General features: G+C 50.9%; 2 long non-coding RNA genes across 2 annotated transcripts; one reads left to right on the top strand and one right to left on the bottom strand.

Moving 5' to 3' along the window:
• Window positions 1-11,122: 11,122 nt before the first annotated feature.
• LOC137846098 (uncharacterized) lies at window positions 11,123-13,841 on the bottom strand. Its single transcript, XR_011090377.1, has 2 exons — window positions 11,931-13,841; window positions 11,123-11,842 (listed from the first exon to the last, which is right to left on the bottom strand). It is a non-coding gene; the product is annotated as an uncharacterized lncRNA (long non-coding RNA).
• Window positions 13,842-13,851: 10 nt separating this feature from the next.
• On the top strand, window positions 13,852-20,530 carry LOC137846097 (uncharacterized). Its single transcript, XR_011090376.1, has 2 exons — window positions 13,852-15,296; window positions 18,060-20,530. It is a non-coding gene; the product is annotated as an uncharacterized lncRNA (long non-coding RNA).
• The last annotated feature ends 860 nt before the right edge of the window (window positions 20,531-21,390 follow it).

Consider the following 21,390-nt stretch of genomic DNA (forward strand, 5'->3'; position numbering starts at 1 on the left):
TGTGGCAGCATGCCCAAGGGATGTGCTGCCACTGGTCTGCTTCCCTTGGTTCAGCGCCTGCTCTCTGCTCACATCAAGGATTACCACTGCATCGCAGACCCTCCCAGCTCAGTTCAACCCCAGAACCCACATGGCTGCTCTCAGAATCACATCTACATCACAGGATCCACCTCTGCATACTGGGAGAACATGAGGGGATGAAGTCACAGCTGTACCCCCAGGGAGCCATGTTCTGCAGCTCCTGCATCACTCCAACACCTCCCTTTGCCCAAGGTGCCGACCACAATGGGCACATCCCCAGGTGGTTATGGTGCCCTGTGTGGAGGCACCTTGGTGGGTATTGGTCCTGTGGGAGGCGGGTTATAAAGCATTGGTTCAGAATGCACCAGCTGATGTTGCTGCTCTGTATTTGAGAGGGAAGCCCGTGAGCAGAGCTGGGAGAGCTCCTCTTTGACTGCTGTGTGGGGCCATGTGTCCTGCGAGGGAGCTGCTGTTCCCATTGCCCTGCCACCCAAGAGTTCCCCTACCCACTGCCATTGCCCTGGCAGATGTGTCATGGAAAAGTGTTGCTGTGAGGGTGGCTGAGGCCATGCAGAGGTCCAGGGGGTAGCTATGCCTGGCACTCTGCACCCCACGCACACCCATCCCTTTTGCTGGGTCTTCTGTCTCTCAACACACCATCCCCAGGAGACAGCCCTGAGCAGGGACATTGTGCATGGGGGCATCCAGCTGTGGGGCAGGTGGTGATGGGGTCTCAGCATGTCTGGCCCCTACACCCATAGACCATCCCCAGCCTTGCACTATGGGGTATTGCACCAATACCTGGAAGGTGTCAAGGTATCCCTTCTCTGCAGCTCCCAGTGCTGACATCTGGGGCCTTGGTGTGCAGTGGGGGACTCTGGGACAAGCTGGGTGCAGGCAGGAGAGGAGCTGCTCAGCTGGGAGAAACGAGGCTGCAAGGCTGCATGGAAGGAATAGGGGATAGGAAAATGGGTTCAAAACTCAGCAAGAGCTGCTTGGAGGCAGAGCTGGAAGGGATGTGGGTTTCAGGCTCCTTCCTGAAAGCACAGTCCCTCACCTCCCATGCCTTCATCAAAGCACTTCTCCCACATCTTGCTTCAGGCCCATGCATGCATGTTTCACAGCACAAGCCTCCAGGATACTCTTCCTCAAAGGGAATATACAGAGTTGGGTGGACAGAGCTACTCCCTCTTTCTCATATAGCCTCCAGCCCACCCTGGTGAGCGAATCGCACTGTGGTTCCAGCTGCAAACTTTCTGCGGGTAACCTCTGACCAACATCCTGAGAGTAATGAAGATGTTGAATGGAATTGGACATAATTTGGATCCCTGGACTACACTACTAGTGAGCAACCTTCAGCCAGTATGATGCAATTGCCTAAAGTAACTAGGAAAATAAAACTAACATTCACATTTTAAAGAAAATGTACAGCATTGAAGAGGCTTTCAGGGTAGGGTGTAGCTGCATTACCTAAGCATTCCCTAGGCTTCCAAGCTATAGATGCTATCACACTGGGGGAACCTGGTGTGCTGGCTCTAATAAACAGCACGGAGCATAGAGTGGAGTGGAGACACCGCGGCTAGGCTCTGTGACCAGGTGGGGACTCGATTGTTCTTGTGCACACCGAGACTGATAAGCCACACTTTTTGCTACCCTGAGACAAGGACCTGTCATGTTTTGAAAAATGTGGTACCCTAGGGTACTTTTCCTCATTGTAATATCATTATAATACCAAAACACACCTCCATCCCAAAAGCTACCTGCCTCCAATGTGTGAACACCCCTCAATGAGCATGCACACTGAGTTTCTCGGAGCCTTTTACTTTAAACAGATACGTGATAACTTTTCACCAATCGCTCTTCAAGAGGCAAATCCTAATGGCGCAGAAGCGGTCTGTTCCCATGCGCCCAAAGATGAGCCAGCAGGGAAGAAGATCAGCCTGGCTCAACAGAGAATTGTGGCTTGAGCTTAGGAGAAAAAATAGGGTTTATAATCTTTGGAAAAGTGGGCAGGCCACTAGGGAGGACTATAAGGATGTAGCGAGGCTGTGCAGGGACAAAATTAGGAAGGAAAAGCTCATCTGGAGCTCAATCTGGCTACTGCCGTTAAAGATAACAAAAAACACTTTTATAAATACATCAACACAAAAAGGAGGACTAGGGAGAATCTCCATCCTTTACTGGATGCGGGGGGAAACTTAGTTACAAGAGATGAGGAAAAGGCGGAGGTGCTCAATGCCTTCTTTGCCTCAGTCTTTAGCGGCAATACCGGTTGTTCTCTGGATACCCAGTACCCTGAGCTGGTGGAAGGGGATGGGGATCAGGATGTGGCCCTCACCATCCACGAAGAACTGGTTGGTGACCTGCTACGGCACTTGGATGTGCACAAGTCGATGGGGCCAGATGGGATCCACCCAAGGGTACTGAGAGAACTGGCAGAGGAGCTGGCCAAGCCCCTATCCATCATTTATCAGCAGTCCTGGCTATCGGGGAAGGTCCCAACTGACTGGCGGCTAGCAAATGTGACGCCCATCTACAAGAAGGGCCGGAGGGCTGACCCGGGGAACTGTAGGCCGGTCAGTTTGACCTCAGTACCAGGGAAGCTCATGGAGCAGATCCTCTTGGGAGTCATCATGCGGCACTTGAAGGGCAAGCAGGCGATCAGGCCCAGTCAGCATGGGTTTATGAAAGGCAGAATCTGGTTGACGAACCTGATCTCCTTCTATGACAAAATGACGCGCTGGGTGGACGAGGGAAAGGCTGTGGATGTGGTCTACCTTGACTTCAGCAAGGCTTTTGACACCGTCTCCCACAGCATTCTCCTCAAGAAACTGGCTGCTCTTAGCTTGGACTGGCGCACGCTTCGTTGGGTTAGAAACTGGCTGGATAGCCGGGCCCAAAGAGTTGTGGTAAATGAAGTCAAGTCCAGTTGGAGGCCAGTCACTGGTGGCGTCCCCCAGGGCTTGGTGCTGGGGCCGGTCCTCTTTAACATCTTCATCAATGATCTGGATGACGGTATTGAGTGCACCCTCAGTAAGTTTGCAGATGACACCAAGTTAGGTGCGTGTGTCGATCTGCTCGAGGGTAGGAAAGCTCTGCAGGAGGATCTGGATAGGCTGCACCGATGGGCTGAGGTCAACTGCATGAAGTTTAACAAGGCCATGTGCCGGGTCCTGCACCTGGGGCGCAATAACCCCAAGCAGAGCTACAGGCTGGGAGACGAGTGGTTGGAGAGCTGCCAGGCAGAGAAGGACCTGGGAGTGATGGTGGACAGTCGGCTGAATATGAGCCAGCAGTGTGCTCAGGTGGCCAAGAAGGCCAACGGCATCCTGGCTTGTATCAGAAACAGTGTGACCAGCAGGGCTAGGGAGGTGATCGTCCCCCTGGACTCGGCTCTGGTGAGGCCGCACCTCGAGTACTGTGTTCAGTTTTGGGCCCCTCGCTACAAGAAGGACATCGAGGTGCTTGAGCGGGTCCAAAGAAGGGCGATGAAGCTGGTGAGGGGCCTGGAGAACAAGTCCTATGAGGAGCGGCTGAAGGAGCTGGGCTTGTTCAGCCTGCAGAAGGGGAGGCTCAGGGGCGACCTTATCGCTCTCTACAGATACCTTAAAGGAGGCTGTAGTGAGGTGGGGGTTGGCCTGTTCTCCCATGTGCCTGGTGACAGGACGAGGGGGAATGGGCTAAAGTTGTGCCAAGGGAGTTTTAGGTTAGATGTTAGGAAGAATTTCTTTACTGAAAGGGTTGTTAGGCACTGGAAAGGGCTGCCCAGGGAGGTGGTGGAGTCACCATCCCTGGAAGTCTTTAAAAGACGTTTAGATGTAGAGCTTAGGGATATGGTTTAGTGGGGACTGTTAGTGTTAGGTCAGAGGTTGGACTCGATGATCTTGAGGTCTCTTCCAACCTAGAAATTCTGTGATTCTGTGATTCTGTGTGATATGATGAAATGTGACCTTCTGTCTTTCATACACTTGTATAACTACAAGTCTAAGAAAAACAGAGTGGTTAATGCATATAGTTCTTGTATCTTGCAAAGGAATGTTCCAGCAATTTGTGTCAATAGGGGATAAGAGAACAAAGGTGTTTCAGAATAACTGCTACCTATGATGACTATTGCATGGGACACTATGCAAGTCTGATATATGGCCAAGAGATTAAGGAGAAGGGGAAAGCTGAAGGATGACTAAAAGACAAAGCTTGCAGGGGACGCTGCACAAGTCCCTGACATCCGGCCAAGATGGACAAAGGAGAAGGACAAGAAAAAACACCTGGGAGGAAGACTACGAGCCTTCAGCACAAGAGACCCCCAGAGAGTCACTGGAGACTGATACGCATGCACCAATAAGAGGGTTTGGATTCTGGGATCTAATTATAACAACCCTGCATTTTCTAGAAGTGGTAATGAACATGTAGGAGCCTAGGAGCATAAAAACCAGCTGCCTGATGTAACTGGTGCGCGTCTTGGTGGAGCAGAGATTCCTGGTGCACCCAGCGCTGTTTGCTTACCTCTATCCATTTAATAAGTTGTAAATTTTGTAATCCTATTTGGGACTTAGTCATTTATTACGATAGTTCTCATTAAACACAACAACTGGAGTAAGGGTGGTTATACGTTTTTGATGAATCCCTGACCATGGCAGTTCAGTGCTTTGAATCCAAGCAGACACCTAATGGTTAATGCGGTATTGGTGAATCTGTGATTGTGATAGTTCAGTACCATGAATCTGAACGGACCCATAAGGGTGGAAAGGCCTTGCAGAGGGATCTGGATAGGTTGGAGAGCTGGGCGATCGCCAACCGCATGAAGTTCAATGAGAACAAGTGCCGGGTCCTGCACCTGGGACGGGGAAACCCTGGCTGCATGTACAGACTGGGCGATGAGACGCTGGAGAGCAGCCTAGAAGAAAGGGATCTGGGGGTCGTGGTAGACAGCAAGTTGAATATGAGCCGGCAGTGTGCCCTGGCAGCCAGGAGGGCCAACCGTGTCCTGGGGTGCATCAAGCACGGCATCGCTAGTAGGTCAAGGGAGGTGATTGTCCCGCTCTACTCTGTGCTGATGCGGCCTCACCTCGAGTACTGTGTGCAGTTCTGGGCACCACAGTATAAAAAGGACATGAAACTGTTGGAGAGTGTCCAGAGGAGGGCTACGAAGATGGTGAAAGGCCTGGAGGGGAAGACGTACGAGGAACGGCTGAGGGCACTGGGCCTGTTCAGCCTGGAGAAGAGGAGGCTGAGGGGAGACCTCATCGCAGTCTACAACTTCCTCGTAAGTGGGTGTCGAGAGGCAGGAGACCATTTCTCCATTAACACCAGTGACAGGACCCACGGGAACGGGGTTAAGCTGAGGCTTGGGAAATGTAGGCTTGACATCAGGAGGGGGTTCTTCACAGAGAGAGTGGTTGCACACTGGAACAGGCTCCCCAGGGAAGTGGTCACTGCACCGAGCCTGTCTGAATTTAAGAAGAGATTGGACTGTGCACTTAGTCACATGGTCTGAACTTTTGGGTAGACCTGTGCGGTGTCAAGAGTTGGACTTGATGATCCTTAAGGGTCCCTTCCAACTCAGGATATTCTATGATTCTATAACAGTTAATTGGCTACACCCCTTAACACGAGACCAGGCCACCTGGTTCTGCGTGGGCTCCTCTCCACGGGCTGCAGCTCCAGCCTGGGGCCTGGTCCTGTGGGGCCTCTACATGGGCCACAGCCTCCTCCATCGGCCACAGCCACCTGCTCCACTGGGGGCTCCTCCACGGGCTACAGCATTGAGAACTGCTCCATGTGGGACCCACGGGTGCAGAGGGACAGCCTGCTCCACCTGGAGCCTCTCCACAAGCCTCAGGAGAACTCGTGCTGCATGCCTGGAGTACCTCCTGCCCTCCTGCTGCACTGACCTTGGTGCCTGCAGGGCCGGTTTTCACTCCTCCCTCTACCAGTTGTTGTGCAGCAGGTTTACTTCCCTTCTAAAATATGCTCTCACAGATATGCAATCAACATCAATTTTTGGCTCAGCTTTGGCCTGCAGCAGGTCCCTTTTTCAAATTCTGACACAGGCCCTTTTTGAAATAGGAGGCAGCTTACTACTGAGGACACCTCTGCAGACCCCCGCTACCTGCCCATATAACCCCAATACAGCTGCAGAGTGCAGGCCACAGTTTGCTTTCCCTTGGAAGGGCGTCCAGTACACCTGCAATGGACGGTGCCAGGGGTGCAAACACAGCCCTGCCATTTGCCATGGAGTAATGCAGATGGCTGTGGAACAAGGGCAAGCTCCTGAGCACCTGCAGTGCATTGATGGCAGCCTCATGTGGGGCAGCAAAGCAGAATAAGTCTTTGAGAAAGGGATGAAAATTATCCAAATTCTTCTGAAGGCTGGTTTTGCCATTGGCCAGAGTAAGGTCAAGGGACCTGCACATGAAATGTGAAACTTGGGTGTAAAATGGCAAGGTGGATGTTGCTATACCCCAGTGGGTGAGGTCAGTGAGGTAACAACTGCATCCCTACCAGCTAAAAAGAAAGAAACTCAAGGTTTCCTAGGCCTTGTGGGTTTCTGGAGAAGGCATATTGCATGCTGTAGGGAGCTTCTAAGCCCTCCCTAAGAAGTAACCCGAAAGAAGAGCACTTTGAAGTGGGAAGAGGTGAAAGTGGGTGTTCAAAAGGCTGCAATGGGGGCCCTTGGGCCTACATGTACAGGCCCAGCTGTGCCAGTGGTGCTTCACACTGCAGGTGGGGAAAAAGGCCTGGCCAAGAGCCTTCGGCAGGAAAGACCAGGAGAAAGCCGAGGTTGTCCTCTGCCTTCTGGAGCCAGGCTGTTGAGGATCAGAAGCCCATGATGCTCCAAGTGCCAAAAGCGAGCCAGGGAGTCATGCCCAAAGGAAAATGGTGGGCCATGGGCCCAGAAACAAAGCATTCCTTGGTCTAGCACATCCCAGGTCACTCAACAACCTCTGGGAAGATTGAGCCATACCATGGAGTGTTAAAGGCTGGAATGAGGACATTGGGTGCAGAGGCACAGGAGCACTTGGCTGGATATTGTTCAGAAGCCACTTGTCTGATTAAGAGCAGAGCATTTTGAGGAAGGGAATTGAGAGAGCAGCGTGGGGGATCTCAGTTGCCTTCAGGACGAAGCCTCTGCCTTTCCTGGTTGTTGTGTGGTCACATGAGGGTCAAAGTGTGGGTGCAGATGGCTCCCACAGTGCTGTGCTGGCAGCAGTATGGCCCCAGCTGAGACTCCCTGAGAGTTCTTCATAAGCTGATTCACCAACAGGATGAAGGAGAAATCTGCCCACAGCCTTGGCGACTGCCCCAGAGCTCTGAAGTCACTTTGGCCTTGGTGCAGGATTCCCCTGACGCTGTCATGTTTTGTAGATACGTTGAAGAAAAGCAGAGTGATGTAATCAGAAGAAGGCAAAGCTGAGTGGACAAGGGGCAGGAGGGCTTTGCAGGGGGGATGCTGCCCTTAAGACACTTGGTAAAACTGTGGTGTCAGAGAGGGTGTGTTCAGAAGAGGGTAAAACAATGAGCAGTGTTGGAATAAGAGCAGAAGAGCTTTGCAAGGAGGATGCCGTCGCTAAGATAGAAGTAAAAACAGTGCGTGCTGTGGTGTGTGAGAGGATAAAAATAAGAGTGGGGGCTCTCAAATTGAAGCAGATACAGAAGGGTCTGATGTAGGGCCCCTCTAATTAGAGCCTCTGCCTGTGGGCCAGGCTCAGGCAGCCACAAAAAGCCCACAGAACAGCTCCCAGCTGCACTGCAAGCCTCTGTCCCACCGTCCCCATCTCACAGCAAAGCAGACACCTGAAACAGAGGCTGCTCCTCAAAAGCAGAGCCCCAAAAGGTGCTACAGCACGCGCCATGTGCAAGGCTGTCTCCTTCTGGCCCTGCCGTCCTGCTGCTGGCACTCTGTGAGTTGGGGCATTGCTGGGTGTGGGGCCTGAGAGCTGGAAGTCTGCTGCTTGGGGCAGGACAGACCAATGATGGGCAAAGGGGAGGATGTGGACTGCATGTGTGGGGCAGGTGTGCAGCTCTGTATAGCAGAGCTGTTTTGGGGAAGGCTAGATGGCAATTGTTTCCTCTAAGTATAACATAGGTCTGAGCAAGGGGCACACATTTCCAGCACCATGAATTGTCTGGAGGTTTGCTCTGAGGCTCTAGGAGTGCTGAATTCTTTATGGAGCTATGGGATTAACCTGGAACAAAAAATCCACACAAAATGGCATTGGGATTGGCATTGTTTGAGGGGATATTGAAGAGGTACAGCATGAGAACATGCAAGTGTGATGGTGGCAGCTTAGCAGTGAGGATGTGGACAGGGGCATCAGGATGAGCCTGGACACTGCTCCTCTCAGCAAATCCCTCTTTGCCCCTTGGTACAGGTGGCAGCATGAGCTCCCAGGACATCTGCAGCTCCCCAGGTACTCGTGAGTCCTTCCCTCCCAGACCCAGGGCACTTGGAAGCCCAACCACTGTGAGCTGTGCCCTACGGCAGCCCTTCACTGCTGTGTCTCCTCCAGGGGACCTCCGAGCTCCTGCTCTCCAAATGAACTCATCTTCTGCTCAGCCAGGTACCACAGTTGTGCTCCAGTGTATTCTCCCTGTGGTGTCACATGCAAGACAAATCATCTTCTGCAAGGATGGGATGGAGCTGTACAGTCTGAAAGCCCAGCAAGGGCAGCTGATCTATGCTGTGGTCTTGAACATCACGTCAAGAAGATATGCAGGAAGATATACATGTGGGTACCAGCAGAGGAATAAGATGAAACAGAGGAGGAGCTCTGCCCTCAGTGCTGGCCGCATCCTGAATGCCCCTGGTGAGACACGTCCCCAGGCTGGAGGGGTGAGAAGGGACGGAGGCACTTGTCACCACATGGCTGTGCTGAGGCTGGAGCTGTGTGCTGCAGCAGGCTTTGGGGTGGTTCCCTCATGGGAGTGTTCCCTCTCCTCAGACGCAGACATGAGAGAAAACTGCTCTCAAGGAGTCCCCGTGTCCCTGCAGCATCACCTCTGCTGCAGACATGGGGCTGTGCAAGGCCCATTCATGGAGAGCAAGGGCTGGGGATGTGGATGGATGCTGGGTTGAGCCAGGAATGCTCCAAGGTCTGCCCTGTGCATTGATGAGTGTATGTCAGGGCAAGTGGGATGATTGTCACAAGCTGGGCTGTTACCTATATGTGAGGAAGGAGACTAAATTTATGTCTCTAAAATGGGGCTGGAGTCATAGTGTGTAGAGATGGAGGTGTTGGAGTGCTTAGGGATCCAGGGACCTCTACCTGCAATAGCAAACCAACAAAGACTTTCTTGGATTGGCTTGAGGGAGGACACCGTGTAGATGCTGCTTGGACACAGCGGTGGGAAAGTGTAGCTTAGCAAGGACCAACAGCGGGGGCGTGGTCATAGGGGTTCATGAGGTGTTTACCCCTCTAAGCAAACTGCTTGGTGCCCCAAAGTGCAAGTGCTTCCATGACCACCCAGAACATCCACAGCTCCCCATGTGAGGACGAGCAGGCAGATGTGCCAGCTGCACGGGCACATCCTGCTCCCTGCCTCTCCCCATCACACCTTGCTGCTCTCACACAGTCTCTCCCCCAGCTCCACATGCCCGGCTCCCCACAGGTACGGTGCTGACAGTGACGGCTGTCGGCCTCGTCCTCCTGGCTGCAGGCAGCTGGTTTGCCATCAGGAAAGGTGAGGGAGTGGGGTGAAGGCAGGGGGAAGGCTGAGGCTGTGGGGGTCCTGCTGCGGGGCTGGTGCAGAGGCAAAAGCGGTGGTGGGAACCTGGGGAAGTGCAGCTGGGGCAGACGGTGCCTGGGAGCGATGGCTGTGGGCAGCCCAGCTGGGGAGGCTGCTGAGGGAGCTGGGGAGTTTCAGACTTCATCCCCCAGCCCTGAGATGGGAGAAAGGGCTGGGCAGCACCTTGGCCTGCGCACCTCAGCCCCTGTTCTTCTTGCAGGTGCCTGCAGAGGGAGATGCCCAAGGTGAGCACCAAGGGCTGCTGGCTCTGGGATTTGTTGGGGAGAGTGGGGGGCATGGCAGGCCCTGGGGTGTTGCATGGCCAGGGGCAAATTTGTCCTTCTGTGTGACTGCATTCCCTGTGCGGAAGGCATGGGAGAAGTGGCTTGCAGTGGGGTGGACTTCAGCTGAATCCTGGAAGGATTATAGCATCATCCATGGGAATGGCCCAAATGGCCCTGTGCTTCTTTGTGGCAGTGGTGCTGCAGACCTTCAGGACATTTTTTCTCTCCTCTCTCTAGGCTTCTCCATGGTGCTGGCAGTGCTCAAGACTCTTCTGCTGACCCCAGCCATTTCTGTAAGTGCCAGTCCCTTCTTCACCCTTCTCCTCTAGGCACTATGTGAAGTGCTGATGCCTTTGCCATAGCAAGCCGTGACCATGGGGTCAATGGTGGTGGGGAATGGGGAAGCCCTGCCTGCTGTGTGTGGCTGGACACTAACTCAGGTTCTCCCTCCAGATGCCAACGTGGATGAGATGGGCAGAGTGAAGGTGAGTTCAGCCCAAGCACAACCTTCCAGGCTGAGCGTGCACATGATGGCTGCAAGAGGGCAGGCTTTTGGAGAGCAAATGGAAGCCAGAAGTGCATCCGAATGCAGGAGCCTGGAAGCTTCGCGTGGCTGTGCTCTGGCTGAATCCCCCTCCTTCCATGCTCCCATCATTTCCCCATGGTGGGCACCATGAGAGCAAGGGCACTCCTTGTTCTCCCTTGTGTTTTGCAGCTCTCTCAATCCAACTGCTCTCAACACCCACTGCATGCCAAAAGCTGAGCAAGGGAGAGGCGATGCTGCTGGTTCTCTGAGAGAGGCAGAGAACACTGGGGAAAGCCTTGCTGATCTGTGATCTGTGAATAAAGCCATCCCAAACAGGAAGGAGCTGGTGCAGTTCTTCTCGGTAAGGTATGTCTGCAAAGCTCTTTACATCCCTTCAGATCGACACTACCACCCCTTTGTGCCTCAGTGTCTGTCTGTCTGCTCCGTCCCATTGCATGTGTGGCTGCATGAGACGGAGGTGCCATCAGGAACACAAAGTCAGAGATGTTTATTTGTCATCACAGCAAAACCACATCTGCAGTGCACACACCAACTGGAACATGTATGAGCACATCTGTGGTGGTTTTATTCAGGTGGGCGGCCGAGCTCCACCACAACTGCTCTCTCACTCCCCTTCTGAAAGAAGAATGGGGAGACAAAACAATGAAAAAGACTCCAGGGTTGAGATTAGTTTGAGGATACGGCACGGTAATTATCATGGAGGGCAAAACAGGCTCAGCATAGGGAGATAGTAAGATTTATTACCTTTTCCTAGCAAGATAGAGAAGTGAGAAACAAAGGAAAGAAACCAAAAGAACCTTCCCCCCCCATCCACCCTCTTCCACCTCCTCCCCCTGTGTGGTGCAGGGGGATGGGGGGAATGGGGGTTATGGTCAGTCTACAGCACTTCTTTCTGCCGCTCCTTCTCGGTCACTCTTGTCCCCTGTGCTGTGGGGTCCCTTCCACGGGATACAGTCCTTGGTGAACTGATCCAGCATGGGCTGCTCACAGGCTACAGCTCTTCCAGAACTGCTCAAGATATGGATCCATATCATGGGGTCCATCCCTCAGGAGCAAACTGCTCCAACCTGGCTCCCCCACGGGCAGCAGCTCCTGCCAGGTCACCTGCTCCTGTGTAGTCTCCTCTCCTTGGTCCAGCCGGAATCTGCTCAGGCAGGGGTCTTCCACAGGTGGCAGCCCCTGTTGGTGCAGGGTCACCTGCTCCACCGTGGTCTCCTCCACGGGCTGCAGCGTGGAACCCTGCTCCACCGTGGTACTCCATGGGCTGCAGGGGGACATCCTGCTTCACCATGGTCCTCACCACAGGCCGCAGGGGACTTCTGCTCCCCTTCCTTCTTCACTGCGCTTAGTACCTGCAAGGCTTTTCCTCACTCCTGATGACTGAGGCTCATTCTGGGAAGGAGCTGGGTGCACAGTGGACTCTCAGCCTGTCCCCTTGTCCTGCCAGGCAGTGTGTCCAACTTCCCGGCAGGGCCATCATCCTCAGGTGAGTGATTCCCACCTGCACCTCAGGTCAAGTCAGAGATGTTTATCTGTCATCTAACCAAAACCACATCTGTAGTGCACACACCTATTGGGACACTCATGTGAGAACATCCCGGCAGTGCTATCTGTCCCTGCAGGTGCAAATGTGCATCTCTGTGGGTGGGTAGAAGAGCACCCCTGCGACTTTATAGTACAACTTAGGTATACACATCATCCACTAAGCACAGTGAGAGATTTTCTTTTATTCAGAGAAAATATATTCACAGTATGATTTGGTATAGCCCATATACTTTAGAATTATTAATGTATTGTAGGTAGAGGTGTGATTCCTACATCGTCTTGGCTAGACAATCACAGCCTTTCCCTGTGACAACAAATCTCAATGGAGTTCAAATTTCAAACTCCAGCCCCACCTTCCAGCTGCAGGAGCCCTCTTGAAGAGAGCAAAGGCAGCTGTGGGCGAGGCTCCAGTGCCCTTGCCCTGTGGCAGTGCTATTGGGTCTGGGTGTGGGTCACCGTGGCATACGTTGTGGTGTTGTTAATCTGTTGCATGGTAAGAGCAAAAAAAAGGCAAAAAAAATACACCATGAGCCCTTGCTGCCTGTTGGTGGAGAGCTGAAACTCACACTGACGTTGGGCAGCAGCTGCTTGTGGTCAGCACTCAATGCCCGGACACATTTCCCCTCTTATCATCCTGCTCTGGGATGAGCATTAAGCAGCAGTGGAGCAGAGATGCTGAAGTTTTGGTGTATTTCCAGCTTTCTGTGGCACCGCCTCTCTTTGCACAGCCAGCACACCTTGCAAACTGCTCTGTGCAGGCGTGGGAAAACAAGGTTGTGCTGCAACTTGAGGGAGGTGCAAGTAGGGTGGGGATATATTTATAGCCTGTCACCCAACCACAACATCCTCCCTTGGCTGCTGCCTGTGGTTTCAGAGCAAACTATAAAATGTTTTCCCCACAAACGCAAGGAAACAGACCCACATTTTTCATTGCTGCTCTGTCCTTTCTACTAGAGGAAAACAGAAATTGCTTTGTAGAAAAACTGAAGAAAGGACAAAAGCAGAGGCCTAGCAGGGGAATTGTAGCCTTGGGCTGCAGCAGCTGTGGAAGGACCCCCCAGGCAAATGGGCTTTGTCCCTATGAGCACTGGGATACTGCCATTTCCCTTGTGCAGCCAGCAGCCACACACACTCTGCATGCAAGGAAGAAGCAGGACATGAGGTGTTGGAGAGAAACTTGGCCTTGATGAATGGGCAGGGATTTTGTATGTCCCAGTGGGAAAGGAAGTGGTGTGATTGAATGGGGACTTGCAGAGGATTTTCATAGGGAGAGGGGCGTGTGGCTTCCCCCAAGGGAGGAGGTAGTACTCACACTGGATGTCACCATAGTTGGTGTCTTCCGTCTGTGGGCTGTCAACGTGCTGCTGCCTGGAGAGGAATGGAATGGTTCTGGAGCGTGCATGTGCTGAGGAGGGGTCTGGAGGCTTATGCCCTTTGGTGTTGCTTTCCTGCATTTGGCATTGAACTGAAGGGCAGCCCAAGACAAGCCCCATCCTTCCTGCCTTCTGCACAGGGAATGCCACTGAACAAGGATCACCCCAGTGCCCCACCATGCCCCCAACTCCCTCCTGAAAACCCCACAGCCAGCAGCCCTTGGTGCTCACCTTGGGCATCTCCCTCTGCAGGCACCTGCAAGAGGAACAGGGGCTGAGGTGCACAGGCCAAGGTGCTGCCCAGCCCTGGCTCCCATCTCAGGGCTGGGGGATGAAGTCTGAAACTCCCCAGCTCCCTCAGCAGCCTCCCCATCTGGGCTGCCCACAGCCATCGCCCCCAGGCACTGTCTGCCCCAGCTATGCACCCCCAGGTTCCCACCAGTGCCTTTCCCAACCTGTTGTCACAAACCAGCACCACTGTTGTCTCCCCTCTGTTTACCAGACCACTCTTTTACTCACATATAGGCTGGAGCCCATCTCATGATTTCCCTGGCCACAGGCTCATCACTGTAAAGGGCAGACCTTGGAGCAACCATATCTCAACCTAGAGTCCATCAGCATCGCTGCCCTTGCACTCTGTCCCTCCGCCCAGCACATCCCCAAGTCTGCAGTAGAGGTGGACCCTTGAGAGCAGCTTTCTCTTGAGGGGCTCCCTTGGAGGAGAGGGAACACTCCCATGGGGGAACCACCCCAGAGCCATGCCCTGCCTACCGCAGCACATAGCTCCATCCTCAGTGGTGTCCCCATCCCTTCTGTCCCCACCGACCTGGGCCTGTGTATCACCTGGCATAGAAAGGGTCCAGGGAGCACTGAGTGCAGAGCTCCTCACCCAGTTGTTCTCGTTGCTCTGCTGGTACCCACACATGTACGTCCCAGCCCTTCTCGAGGTGATATTCACTACTAGAGGGTATATGCCCCTGCCCTGCTGAGCTTTCAGGCTGTGCTCCTCCAGCCCATTCTTGCAGAAGACAATGCACGTAGCAGGAAACTGAGCAGTAATGGTACAATGAAAGAAAACTATTTCTCCCTCCTGGGCACTGGTAGTGTTGTGGTGTAAATGCCTGAAGTAACTAGGAAAATAAAACTAACATTCACACTTTTAAGGAAAAGGTACAGCAGTGAAGAGGCTTTCAGGGTAGGGCATAACTGCATTACCTGAGCATTCCCTAGGCTCCCAACCTTAGATGCTATCACGCTGGGGAAACTTGGTGTGCTAGCCCTAAGGAACACCACGGAGCGTAGAGTGGAGTGGAGACACCACGGCTAGGCTCTGTAATCAGGTGGGGCCTCGATTGTTTTTGTGCACAAAGCTGCACTTTTTGCCACCCTAAGCCAAAGACCTGTCATCTTTTGACAAATGCTGTACCGTAGTGTACTTTTTGCTCATTATAATATCATTATAATACCAAAACACACCTCCATCCCAAAAGCTACCCACCTCCAAGGTACGACCACCCCTCACTGAGCATGCGCTCTGAATTTCTCGGAGCCTATTACTTTAAACAGAGACGGGAAACTTTACACCAATCATAACTAAGATATGCTTGACTAGAACCACTCAAGCTCCACCTAAAAGATAGAAAATAATATAAATTGGCCCAAGAGAGAGGGGATGTTAGGGAAGATACCACCGTCAGGGGAGATACCATCCCGAGGACACACAACATCCTTAGGACCTCCTGACTCCCGGGATCAGTCGACGGGCTGAGCCTCTCTTCCCCCCCATTGGGACGCCTTTGGGTGAGATCTGAATACTTGCTTATAATCTTGTAACGCGTTTATTTCTAGGCTGCGCACCTATAACACCTGTGACACCTGTAATACCTATAACACCTACAACACCTACAACACCTATAACACCTGTAACATCTGTAACGCCTATAACACCTGTGTATTTCATGCATACTAGCTTGCTTTTGCAGATAGTCACTATCGCCGGCAATCCAAAAGAACCTGATTATCTGTTGCTGTAATAAACCATACTTGATTGCATTGTGATAGCTCTCATTTATGTAACTAGGGTGAGGGTGGTTATCCGTGATAGTTCAGTGTTCTGAATCTAACCAGACCCCCAGACGGTTAATGCATTTTTGGTGAATGTCTGAACAGACCCCCAGGTGGTTAATACGTTTTTGGTGAATGTCTGAATGGACCCCCAGGCGGTTATTACGTTTTTGGTGAATGTCTGACTGGACCCCCAGGCGGTTATTATGTTTTTGGTGAATGTCCGAATGGACCCCCAGACTGTTAATGCGTTTTTGGTGAATGTCTGACTGGACCCCCAGGCGGTTAATGTGTTTTTGTTGAATGTCCGACTGGTTCAGTACTCTGAATCCAACCGGGCCCGTAACGGTTAATCAGCTACACCCCTTTAACGCAACAGTAAAATTGGCGTAGTTGGCAGGATTGCTATGGATAAACTACTGCAAAAATATAAATGTGCCCCTTCCCAGGCAGGGAAGGAGTTTTCCCAAAAGTTTTGGAAAGATGTGGAGAAAGTGGTAGAGCGCATTGAGCAGTGTCAGGCTTCATGAAAGATTGGTCAAAGAAAGGGTAAAAGTGCGATTTGTGCTGTGTTAGGAGCTTGTTTGTCTTGTGCTCGACAAAAAGCTAAGGAAACTCCTGCTCCCAAACTGATCTCTGATGCGGAACATACAGCTTTGAAATCAGAGAATGAAATATTGAAGTCATCATTGGCCTTTGAAAGGGAGACAGGAAAAACATTAGGAATCAGAGTGGGTAAACTTTTGGATTAAAATGATAAACTTATGTATGAGAATAATCATCTTAAACAATTGCTGGAGAGGGTTAGTCATCTGTTAAATAAAGTACAGCCTTGTGCTCCGGTCAAGCAGATTCATGAAGTGCTGCACAGTGCAGAACCTGAAAGCTGGGACAGTGATTTCTGGTCTGACAGTGATGATGGTGTTGAAGAGATTTCTGATTCTGAACCTTAATTGATTTCCTTGAGACCTTTGGTTAAGACTGAGACTACTGTTGATGATAATGATGAAATCTGCACTACTGTGCGAACGATTCCGTTGCCACCGGCAGAGTTGGTTAAAATACAGGAGAAGTTCTCAAGGCGGTCAGGGGAATCAGAAGTTGAGTATGTGTGTCGAGTTTCTCTTAAAGAAGGAGATCGAATGATGTTGAGTGAGGAAGAAGTAGGAGGCTTTTGGGGACCTGGAGTATTTTTAACCACCACACCAGGAGCTGACCTGGCTGTAGCAGTACAGAAAGCAGCCTGCATTCAGGCGATATATGAAAGAGATGAATTAAGGAAATCCCCTATGTTAGCTCCTATTGATCCAATTCGGTTAACCCCTCTCATCCGTGGACTCCCTGATTGTCTTAAGATGTTTGTAGCAAACACACAAGATCACATACTAGCTGCTTGTAGGGATGATGATAGTGGTTGTAGGCAAAATCCTAACTCCCCTATTCCCACCTGGAGTGAATTGGTACAAGACATAGATAAGTATGGACACCAAATGGGCTGGATTAATTCATCCAGTATTAAATCCCAAGACCACTCTCGGCGAGTCCGCCAAATCCACACTAAAAATCCCAGATATCCCAAATTCAAAGAGAGATTGAAACCTAATAGGGAACAAGGCGAGTTGTGGTGTCAGCAAAAAAACTCTTATCCCCGGGGAGGGCAATGAGCCACCCTGCTCGGCAGGTATTAGCAATTCAATGGCTCTCTAATGAACACTCTGACCCTATCATCGCCATTCCTGTTGAACCCCCCAAAATATTGGTAAATTTTCTTATTGACACTGGGACCCAAATGTCAGTAATTACACATGAGACAGCACAAACCCTGAGCATAACACCTGGTCAATACAGGGTTAAATTCACGGGAATCAATGGTGTGGAAAAACAATGCCCCACTGCAAAAATTTCACTCTGGTTGCCAGAGGAACAAAAATTAACCAGGGTAGAAGTATTAGTTGGTGCTGCATATACTAATATTTTAGGATTTGACATACTGCATGGTTGTATGTGGAAACTCCCTGATGGAACTGTGTGGAGTTTCGCGACACATCAAAGGGATTCAGGCACCATGAGACTGAGCCTGTTACAAACATCCATACCCTTATCCCCTGCTAAAATCATTAATGATCGGCAATATCTGTTGTCAACAGCAGCACTTATGGGGATTGACGGGGTGGTAACAGAATTGGGAAAAAAAGAGACATTATTAAAAGGACCCATTCACCTTACAATTCACCAGTGTGGCCAGTAAAGAAACCAACCAGGCAATGACATTTTACAGTGGAATACAGACATCTGAATGCTAACACTACACCTTTGACTGCCACAGTTCCAAACATGGCAGAGATAGTGAAAGCCCTTTGTGTTTCTAACAGTAGCAATAGTGCTAACTACTCCCAAATATTTCTATGCATGGGAAATCGAAGATTGCTATTTCACCCTCTTTCTAACCCTGCTGGTTGAATACAACCGAGCATATTTTATTTTCTTTTGTGTTCACAGGAACCCTGAGCGAACTGTATAGGGACAGCTGGAAGATGACGAATCAACAGTTTGGATTAATGATGCTATGTTTTACCCTGACCTTGATGCAATTACAGACCTTAAAGGAAACTTAGCTACTGTGGCTGTGCATGGAGCTGAGGTGTTTCACCATGGCATTTAACCATGTATTGTCACAGTATAGCACAGTCACTGGAACATCTCAAAACAGAAAGGACCTAAATCTCTTTACTTTAGTTCTACATGGAAACAAAATATTTTCAAAAGATGAATGGAGTTGGAATGATTCTCTAAGAATGGCTGAACTTTAAGCCATGTCTGGACAAACAATACAAATTGGTTGCCAAATAACTAAAATAACTGAACCACATTTTGATTGCTGGTACAATTTTACTTTCACTAAACCTATAATTGTGTACTGTCTTTGGGGTTACAGAGTGTGGGTAGTTAGGGTCTGGCGGCCGGAAGATGTCGTGCTGTACGGAAAGGTGGAGCCCCTCCCTTGATGGACAGTAGCGTGTGGCCTGTGATGTAAGCAAGCGGAAGTGACGCTATGGGCCTCGGGTATATAACCCCATGTGACTCGACAATAAACGCCATTTGCCATCCACCACATTGGTGTCTGTGAGCCGATGGACTGAGCGGCCTGGGGTTGGTCGCCGTGCCGTTCCTGAACCAGTTCACCACTGCCCCCTTAAGGCAACAAGTGGTGCCGAAACCCGGGAAAGCTCCTGGATTCGGGTGAACGGCGGCTGGAGCGGCGGGACCAGCCCAGCGGGGAGGAAGCTCCCGGACCAACAAGGAAGATGGAAACCCTTGTGAAGGTCGTATCCAAGTTGTGGAAGCTATGGGGTGGCTCGGCTGAGGAAGACAGGGGTGCCGGTGGGGAACCAGAGCCTGAGGAAATCTGGGAGAGACCACGGACATGTGCGCCCCAGTACGGTGCTGAACTAGAAGACGAAGAATCGGGTGAAGAAGCCTCCGGCGGGAACGGGGATGAAGTGTTAGGTTTTACTAACAAGTGGAAATGCGAGAAAGAGAACGGTTGCGGGGACGACCGGGGAGGAGGTAGAAGCGTGAGAGAGGGGCAGAGAGCCGATCGGAACGGCCATCCGAAAACACACTCCTGTGGCGCAAACGCCTTGCTGAGAAGGCGGCGGGGAGAGCCACGAGGCAGGGAGCGGCCCGCCCGCAGGGGTGGGGGGCGGGGCCGGAACTCGATGGGAGGGTACCGGAACTCGGAGGTGACCAGTCAGTCAAGCTCTGACTCCGGATCAGATACCGATTCAAATTCAGAGGAGGAAATGGGGACAGATAGCAAAAATATCCCCATCTGAAATAAAGCTGCACCGCGAGGCGGAGAAATTCCTCTCATGGATTGGAGGAAAATTAAGATTGCGTGTGCCGTCTGGGCTTTATCGGCCATGCTAGCGTTCCCGGTCTGGGTGACAGACGGGGGGCAGAGGGTTCACTCACAAACAAACCCTAAGGATGTACAAGCGATAGTTAAAGCCATTGTGGATAAAGGCCTTAATTCTGAAATGGTCTCCACCCTCATAGGTGGTGTTTTCAGAGGAGACGACATGCTCCCGTTTGATATAAAACAAACTTGTAGACTGATCTTTGACGGGGGTGGGATGATCATTTTTAAACGAGAATGGGGGGACAACTGCATGAGACAACTGGCCCAAGTAACTGGGACGGATCACACACTTTATGGCTCTAGCCTGCAGTGGCTAATGGGTACGGACCCTACAGTGATCACCCCCCAGGCGCAAGTCCAGGGCCTGAGGGCCCACGAAGGTATGGCAACTCGTGCGGCCAGAGAAGCTCCAAACAGCCGATGCCCCAACTTCAGAACAAAACTAATGAAAACTGAGTTTCTGTTCACAGGAACGGATCATCAGGCACCCCTGTAATCTGTATACCCCGGCGACATGAGAAGCCAATAAGTCAGCAAGCGTCCTGTCTAAGCCTGAGAGTTCCACACTGGCAGAATCCAGACACCAGCGAAGCGGCCTCCGTGGGTGGGGGGCTGCAATGCGTTTGTGTGATCTTATCTTTGGACCTTGTATACTAAATATGCTTGTGTTGTTTGTTAAAGGTTGGTTAGAGAAAGTTAACATTATGTTGGTAGAACACCAACAACTACTTTAAGAGTGTATTTACTCAGGGTTACCAGTTACTTCTTAGTTTTCTCCTGGTTATTGTGCCTCATGTTTTTTAGTTAAGTTATGATGTCTACATCTTAAGATTGTTATATTTTAGCTAATTTGGTTGTGCATAGGGAGGGGGGAAATGTGGGTAGTTAGGGTCTGGCGGCTGGAAGATGTCGTGCTGTACGGAAAGGTGGAGCCCCTCCCTTGATGGACAGTAGCGTGTGGCCTGTGATGTAAGCAAGCGGAAGTGACGCTATGGGCCTCGGGTATATAACCCCATGTGACTCAACAATAAACGCCATTTGCCATCCACCACATTGGTGTCTGTAAGCCGATGGACCGAGCGGCCTGGGGTTGGTCGCCGTGCCGTTCCTGAACCAGGTCGCCACTGCCCCCTGAAGGCAACAACAGAGGCACAGAATTACTATTTGAATTCATGGTCAAAGGATAAGAAGCCTCTGCCCCTGCAGATATTTGAAAACGAATCGACTCAGCCTCCCATTGGTCTAACTCCTTCCATCTTCAACACAGGTCCTTACATAATTAAAAATGTGGGACAACAACAAATTCTCTTTAATCCTAGTTGGTCCCTAAAAAGGGTAGAGCTAGCGCTGCACATTAATATCTCTGAAATTAACTCGAAATGTACCACCTTTCTGAGAACTGCCTACACCGGCTGGTTAGCAAGGTTACATGGACGTTCTCTAAAACAATCTCAGCGCGTGCCACGGGATGCAACTGGGTTATTAGGGACAGGATTAGGTATATTAAATAGCATTGATGCTGAGGTCTTAATGAGTAGAGTAACTGCTACTACAGATGACCTAAGGAAATTGAAACAACCAATAAAATCATCTTTATTGGCTTTAGGAACAAATCAATGGCTTCTATCAGATATTTTACCCCATTGGGAACAAATTGAGGAAAATGATCATCAATTAATTATAAATGCCCTTGGAAAAGCCCAAGGCAATACCTCCCTTGCCTTGAGCTGTATCCAAGCGCAGTTATGGATACAACCTGTAGCAGCAGCTATTATTAGAAAGGGAGAAGAAAAAACTTTGCCCACTGAAATTTGAAAATTGATTTGGGATAATGCTTCAGAATTTGAAAAAGAATTTCAAGCTTGGTGGCAATTAGTCAACTTTACCCATTAAAATGATCAAATTGTT

This window comes from Anas acuta, chromosome 30, assembly GCF_963932015.1.
Source record: "Anas acuta chromosome 30, bAnaAcu1.1, whole genome shotgun sequence".
Taxonomy (NCBI): Eukaryota; Metazoa; Chordata; class Aves; order Anseriformes; family Anatidae; genus Anas; species Anas acuta.